The 7,483-nt window shown below is 45.5% G+C and overlaps 1 protein-coding gene across 5 annotated transcripts in view; it reads left to right on the top strand.

The window, feature by feature from the left end:
- Positions 1-4,983: 4,983 nt before the first annotated feature.
- Positions 4,984-7,483, top strand: part of Ninl (ninein like) — a 70,832-nt gene continuing 68,332 nt past the window's right edge. For 4 of the 5 annotated variants that reach the window (XM_076929945.1, XM_076929944.1, XM_076929943.1 and 1 more), the window contains exon 1: positions 4,991-5,125. The gene's annotated coding sequence lies outside the window, so the exon portion shown is untranslated. Of the gene's footprint in view, positions 5,126-7,483 lie in introns of all 5 variants that reach the window. The other variant, XM_076929942.1, reaches the window with a different exon arrangement.

The following is a 7,483-nucleotide window of genomic DNA, read 5'->3' as shown; positions in this document are numbered from 1 at the left end:
TCTATTTCCCCTGTTATAGGATAACTCAATTTAAACTCTTTATATGTTTACTACTGTAGTGAGTTCCCATATTGACCTTCTCAAAAGGTCTTTAGTGCTAATTGTCCCTTTCTGTACCCTTTCCTCTTTCCTGCTTGGTATCCCAGGCTGGCCTTGAACTTTCTGTGTAGCCAAGGATAACGTTGAACTTCTGATCCTCCCGTCTCCACATCTCAAATGCTCATATTACATGCATGAGCCCCCATGCCTAGCTCATGCATTGTTGGGGGTTAACGCAATAGCTTTGTGCACACCAGGGAAGTACCCCACCAAATGAGCTATCTCCCTGCCTTGTTTGCCAATTTGTAGATGCTTAATGTGCACTCTAATACACTCTAAACTGGACAAAATAAACCTGTCATTGATTGGATGAGGTTTGCCTCTGAAACCTGAGTATGTCCTCTTGGGGAGGGTCTGCTCTCTCTGGTAAAGAGAAATTGAGACTGGCTACTTCTCAAACCTGTTAGTCCTGTCATGGTCTTGTGAGATGTGCCTGCAATTTGGACATGGGTTGTTCCAAGGCTTCATAGGTCACTCAATAGGTTACCCATTTGTTGGTATTTAGAGGTGGTAGACTGGGTGTACTGGCTGGTTTTGTGTGTCAACTTGACATAAGCTGGAGTTATCACAGAGAAAGGAGCCTCCCTTGAGGAAATGCCTCCATGAGATCCAGCTGTAAGGCATTTTCTCAATTAGTGATCAAGGGTGGGAGGGTCCATCTCTGGGCTGGTAGTCTTGGGTTCTATAAGAAAGCAGGCTGAGCAAGCCAGGGGAAGCAAGCCAGTAAGGAGCATTCTTCCATGACTTCTGCATCCTCTCCTGGCTCCAAGTTCCAGCTCCGTGTGAGTTCCTGTCCTGACTTCCTTTGCTGATGAACAGCAATGTAGAAGTGTAAGCTGAATAAACCCTCTCCTTCCCAACTTGCTTCTTGATGTTTTGTGCAGGAATAGAGACCTTGACTAAGACACTAGGTATAGAGTTCCATGCTTGAAATCCCAGTATTTAAGTAGCTGAGGCTAGAAGATTTCAAGTCTCAAGCCAGCCAAGGCCATATAACTAGGCTCATGTTAAAAAACAAAACAAAACAAAAAAACAAAAACAAAAATAATTTTTAAAAAGGAAGGACCTAGTTAGTTAGATTTAACTAGTGGTTAGATCACTAGGGTCACAGCCCTTGAAAGATTGTGATAAAGTTCTTGTGGGTTTCTGGTTAGTTCTTGGAGGAGTAGGTTGAGATCAGAAACTGTTTTCACCAAGATGGTGCTGAAAGTGGGGAAGGAAGTTCCTGTCTCTCCCCAGTCAGAAGCCAAAGTGAGGGTACTGAAAGTCAAGCAGGCTGTACTGAAAGACATCCGCGGCCACAAAAAGAACAGGTCAATTACCTTCCAGAGGCTGAAGTCCTCGTGGCTCCAGATGCAGCCCAACACCTTCCTAAGAGTGCCTCCAGGAGAAATTAGCTTGACCACTGTGCCAAAGTCCAGCTCCCCCACCCAACCCCAGCACAGAGCCCTGAAGAAGATAGGTGACAACACATTTGTGTTTGTTGTGGTTGTGAAAGTAACATGCTCTGGGGCAAATTGGCTGTGAAGAAACTCCGTGACACTGATGTGGCTGAAGTAAGTCCCTTGAGAGGGCCTGATGAAAAGAAGAAGGTGCGTGCTCTGCCAGTTTCTGAATATGGTGATCTGGATGTTGCCAACACAATTTGGATCATCTAAACTGAGTCCAGCTGGCTGATTTTAACTACACATTTTTTCACTATAAAAAAAGAGATATGCTTGACATCAAGTACGTGATAAAGCATGGCCAACCCTAGTCAGGGCCACCTGATCATAAAGTGTCAAAACTGTGAGCTCAGTTAAACTCTTCTCTTCATTATAACCCAGCTGCAAGTATTTTTATAGTAACAAAAAATTGGACTAAAGCAGCATCTTAGCTGATCTGTCACTGTTTCATTCCCATCCCTGCCACAACCTCCACCTACTAGGCTACCAAAAAGAAAAAAAAAAAAAGGAAAAGAAAAGAAAGAGAGGAATAGAGTGTGGTGGCAAGTACCTATAATCCTGATAATGGGAAGGTTTGGACAGAAAAACTGCAAGTTCCAGACCAGCCTGGTCCACATAGAAAGACTCTGTCTCACACAAAAGGAGGAGATGGAGAAGGAGGAGGAGAGGAATGAGGGAGGAAGACGGAAATCACACAGTACAAGCCAACTGATATCAGAAATATTAAGCAAGAAGGTCAGTGTGGATATAGGGATAAAGGAAGAGGGGGAGGGAGAGGGAGGGAGAGAGGAAGAGAGGGGAAAGGGTAGGCAGGACATCATAAGGTCACCTATAGGCTGGGAGTAAAGATCAGTGGTAGAGCTTATAACTACATGCACACAGCCCAGGATTCAATCCCCAACACCAAAACCGAATGTCACTCATATCAAGTGGTGGCAAAATTAGATTTTTTTAAAGGGCTGCTTGCTCAAGAATATCATGAGACCTTTGCAGAGGTGCTACCATTTCCTCCCCTGCTTCAGTCAGGAACAAGAAGACAAAATACAAAGAATCAAAGAAGGTGTATCCACGGCCCCAAAAGAAATTTTATTTGTGCTTCTCGTCTCATCATATCTTGAGAATATAATGTTAAGACTGGAAATATGTATCAGTGGTAGAATGCATGCTTAGCACACTGAAAGCTGTATCTTCATGCTTGGCACTAGAACAGACAAACAAACAAATAGGAAAGAAAAAAGGCAATATTAGTTCAAGGTTTTTACTGAGTAACAATATAAAATGAAAAGAGAGCTGTGGCCATCGCACAGACAGTCGATAATTTTAAAATAAGTGTAAGTCCGGCTGGGGTGGTGAGCCGAGAGGTAGATCAGCATTTGCTGTGCTGCTGAGAATAGATAAGGTACTGGCTTGGGCTGCAAAACTCATAGACTCTAGGGCAGAGACCTTGTTTTCTGAGATCTTTGGCTTTAAAATGATACATTATATCCACAAATGAAAGGGGATCATATTTTGTCCTATGACAATGCAGCTTTTCTTGTTGGGAAGGCAAGTGTAATCTGGCCTTCAAAATGACTTGCAGGGGATATTTAGAATGTATATCTCTATCTGGGAAAAGTAGCTTTCTTTATGTGGGAAATCAGGTAGTCTCAGAAACCTGATCCAAATGCCATTCCTTTAGTGATGGGTTGGGGACATGTGTTCAACCATTTATAATTTTTAAAAGAGAGAGAGACAGAGAGAGAGAGAGAGAGAGAGAGAGAGAGAGAGAGAGAGAGAGAAAGTAATTACTTTTAAAAAACATACAACCTTCTGGAGCCTGGGAGCCAGTTTAGCTGATATAAAAGTACTTGCTGCACAAGGGTACACTCGGAGAACTGCATGTGCTCCTCCCCTAACCCCTGTGTGCACTAACTAAATTAATACATAACACTTAAAAATCAAACAAATGAAATGTTCACAAAATGAAGACCTACCAGAATGTTTTGCTGTTGGGAGGTGTGGACTGGGATCTTCTAGTCATTGAGAAGGTAGGTGTCCCTGAAGAGAATCTGGCACCCCCTATCTCTCTGTCTCTCTGTCTCTCTGTCTCTGTCTGTAATTCCAGCTCTGATTTGGTGACTTGCTACAAGCTCAGAAGCAACAAAGATAAATTGAGCATAGACTGAAACCTCTAAAACTGCAAGTACCTAGAAACTCTTTTTTCCCTTCTTTATAAGCTTCTTATCTCAGCTATTTGCTATAGTTAGGAAAAATGGAATAACATGGCCTATTCCTCTCTGGCCAGGGGCAACTGCTGTGCTAATTTGAGTTGCTGGTTTGACTGGATCAATTAGTTCATGTTCCTACAAAGAGTGTTTTTCACATCTCCATTTCAGGGATGAACAGAGTGAAGATCTCAGAGAATGTATAACTGGGTAGTATAAAATCCGTCATCCAGTGAATGGCATTGTGACTCTCATCATCTGACTCCAAGTTCATTCTCGAACAGTACATGGAAAACCCAGACTATAAGGAGGTTTAGAGAACAAATAGTCTTTTAAAATATTTTTAAAACTTATTGTGTGTATGTGTGTGTGCATGATGTTTATATGTATTTGTCCAGAATAGCCTCTCTCTCTCTCTCTCTCTCCTCTGTGTGTGTATATGTCAGAGGAAAGCTCTGTGGAGTTGATTTTTCTAAGATTTTTTTAATTACATGTATGGGTGCTTTGCTTGTATGTATGTATATCTATGCAACACATGCACTCCTGGTGTCTGAGGAGTCCAGAAGTTGATGTTGAATCCCTTGGAACTAGAGTTACAGATGGTTGTGAGCTGCCCTGTGGGTGCTGAGAATTGAACATGGGTCCTCAGGAAAAGCAGCCAGTGTTCTGGGATTGACCTTAAGTCATGAGGCTAGTAAGGCAAGTACCTTTACAAACTGAGCTATCTCCCTGGTCCCAAAAACATACATTCTTCACAATGGCGACTATGGCACACCACACTTTGGGAACTTCATATTATAATCTAGAGGGAAGCAGGGCCTTGGTTATATGTTCCACAGCCACACCTCTGCCACGGGGTGTAAGCATGTCATGTCCATCACTGGCTGTGTGTGGCAAGTTATGACACATGAAAAGGGATACAGTCAAAGTATGGTTCATCAGAGTATGGTATAGGCATTTTACTGGTTCCTGGCTGCCTTCCACTCTGCGTAATTCTTCCACTTGAAAGGACTTGGGCCCCTTGTTTTTTGTTTGTTTGTTTGTTTGTTTTTTAAACACCCTATCTCCCAGAACCTTGCTGTCATCCTGCATCCTCTTCCTGACCAGGCAGGCCCCTGGCCCAGCTCCGCCTGCCTCCTCGCCCCGCCCCTCCAAGCCCCGCCCCCGACGAAGCCCCTCCCCTTCCCTGGGGAGGCCCCGCGAGAACGAGGGGGCGGCGCCCGGAGGCCTTGGGAGCCCAGGGGAGCGCGGCGGCCAGACACAAAGAGCGGCCGAGGGACGCGCGCTGGGGTCTCTTACCCGGCTCCCTTTGCAGCGGGCTGCGGCAGCCCGCATCCTGGACTCTGCGTTCACAGAGCGGAGCCTCCCACTCCTCAGGTGAGTAGGGCGTGGGAGAGGAGTTGAGGGGAGGGGAGCCGAGCGTGGCCGAGGGGTGCCGAGCTGGGCCGGGGAGGGCCGAGCCGGGCCGTAGGGGTCCGCATCCTCGTGCTGCGGCCGGTACACAGCGGAGCGCGGAAGCTTGGGATGCAGGCGCGCGCTCGGAAAGCCATACCAGAGTCTCACTGCTCTGCGGCGCTCTGGGACCCGGAGCGGTGGTCCGCACCAAACTCAGCGTACTGGTGGGGTGCAGTCGCCGCTCCAAACTTTGGCGTACTCAGAGAGCGGGTTGCCTGGGCCCGCCGTGCTTCCTGCCTTCGTCCTCTTTTGACAAGGGGAACCGGAGCCGGAGGCGACCCCGGCCTGTGTCGGATCCCCCTTCTCAGTCCCCCTGGAAAACCCAGGGACGATTGGGAGCACCTGCTGGCGTTACTACCGCGCGTCGGTCTCTCCTGTGCCTGGTGAAGTCGTCCTTGTGATCTCTGGTTGTATTATCAGTTTGCACTTAGTTGTTGAAAACTGGGACACCTCTCTCGGGGCGGAGAAGCCTGTTGCATCTGTGTCAAGGTCGTCCCTGCCTGCGCATCTATTCCGCTACTTTGTTGTGCACTTGCGAGGCTGGTCCATCCGTAATTGAGTAGCAGTGACCCGGTGTTTGGGTTCATTCAGCCTAGTTGTCTAAGTCCACACATTGCACGATGGGAGTCCAGCTCAAGATTTCTTAGATAACATACATTGTCAGGCGCTCTCTGTAGTTCTTTGTATGAGGTGGAAGAGAATAGTGATGTACTCTGTCTCCTCTACAAGATTTAGCCAAGCTTTAGAACCAGGGAGGAGGTCCAGCAAAGGCCCTTGCAGAAGGTCACTTGATGCCCAAGGCAGGTAGCAGAGAGGGACTGTGAAGATGGTGTTTGCCTGAGATTTCCAGGTTCTTGACTATGGATTTACTGTTTTTAAAGCAGGGGTGTGTGGGAGAAAAGGAAAAGAGGAAAGAAGGTTGGTCTGTTCAACAGAACACTAAGCCATACAGTTTATGAACTACTGTGTGCTAGAACAGGTGTGAATTAGAAGGAACATGTGTGTGGAGTTAGGGCAGGTAGGGCAGCAGCCAGCTTGCCTGCACGGCTCATTTTATGTCATCTGTTAGTGGCTTAAACTACTACAGATCAAACTATTCTGCAGTCATTTGCCAGACACTGATGTTTTGATGGAAGACAAACTACATATGTGAAGATGGTCCTAATAGGAACTGAAAAATTCCTATTAGGGGTGGCATCCCTGTAACCTTGTAATGAATCAATGATGTCAACAGTCTAATCTAGCTTTATAAGGGTTATGGCATCCAGTTAGGTGTAATGGGTGATATTTACTTTGGGGGGTTATGGGGATGGAGCAGGTGGTCTCAAGTATGCCAACCTCCACTGCTGAACCACATCCTCAACCCAGTAACGATAAGAAGGATAAACATCTCTTGTTTATGTATTTACTACACTTCTGGCCTGGCTTTCACGTTGCTATTTAGAAAGCTTACTGTAAAGCAATATGCTCTGCTAGGCCAGCAGCAGCCTCAAGCATCTCGTGTATATGGCGCTTATAAAGTGTGTTGAGAGGCCACTCAGGTGATAGACTTTCACTGTCTAGGTTAGTAATACGCACATGGTGATGTTACTGCAGTAGCAGAATTGCTGAGGGACACTTCTTAGTGTGTATCCCCATCATTAGCCACAGCAGATGTCATATGGTAAGGAAAAGTCGGAGCTTACTATTACATAAAATGGAGATGCAGTAAAAATTGGACATTACCGCTTTTTTTTTTTTTTTTTAGTATGAGAAAATAGAAAGCCTTCTCCAAAAACTGGAACTTCAGATAAGATGTAACAACACTGACTTAGAAAAAAAGAATACTCTATAAAGAAAAAGTTAGGATTTACCTTTTAAAATCTGTATAAACTAATTTAAAATGGGCTTTCTCTAACTCATTTTATGTTACAATTTGAAGACACGCTAGGTCCATGCTAGGACATGGATGGACTGGGGTCATTTGTTGACAGCTAGGTATAAATTTTGTAGAATTTTGGTCTTTAGGAATGGCAGCAAAATTATCCTGGTAAAGTATGGGGTTTCAATGTTACTTGGTGGGTGGTCCTCTAACTTTGCAAGATAATCCATGTGACATTTGTGCCTCTTCCTGGAGTGGCTACCTGCCTTTGAGTAATAAGATGGCTAAGCAGTTCTTAGGTACCTCGCCTTTGTCCTGCTGAGGAAAGATCCGGAAGCAGGATATAAAATCTGGGGCAGTGTCCTGGCCTCACACCTGAACTGGAAGATTCCTGGCCTGGAAGAGCTTCCTTTTGTGTG

The sequence above is a fragment of the Arvicanthis niloticus genome, chromosome 2 (genome assembly GCF_011762505.2).
Source record: "Arvicanthis niloticus isolate mArvNil1 chromosome 2, mArvNil1.pat.X, whole genome shotgun sequence".
In the NCBI taxonomy this organism is placed as follows: domain Eukaryota; kingdom Metazoa; phylum Chordata; class Mammalia; order Rodentia; family Muridae; genus Arvicanthis; species Arvicanthis niloticus.
The sequence above is the reverse complement of the archived record's forward strand: the minus strand, read 5'-3'. Positions and strand labels throughout refer to the sequence as shown.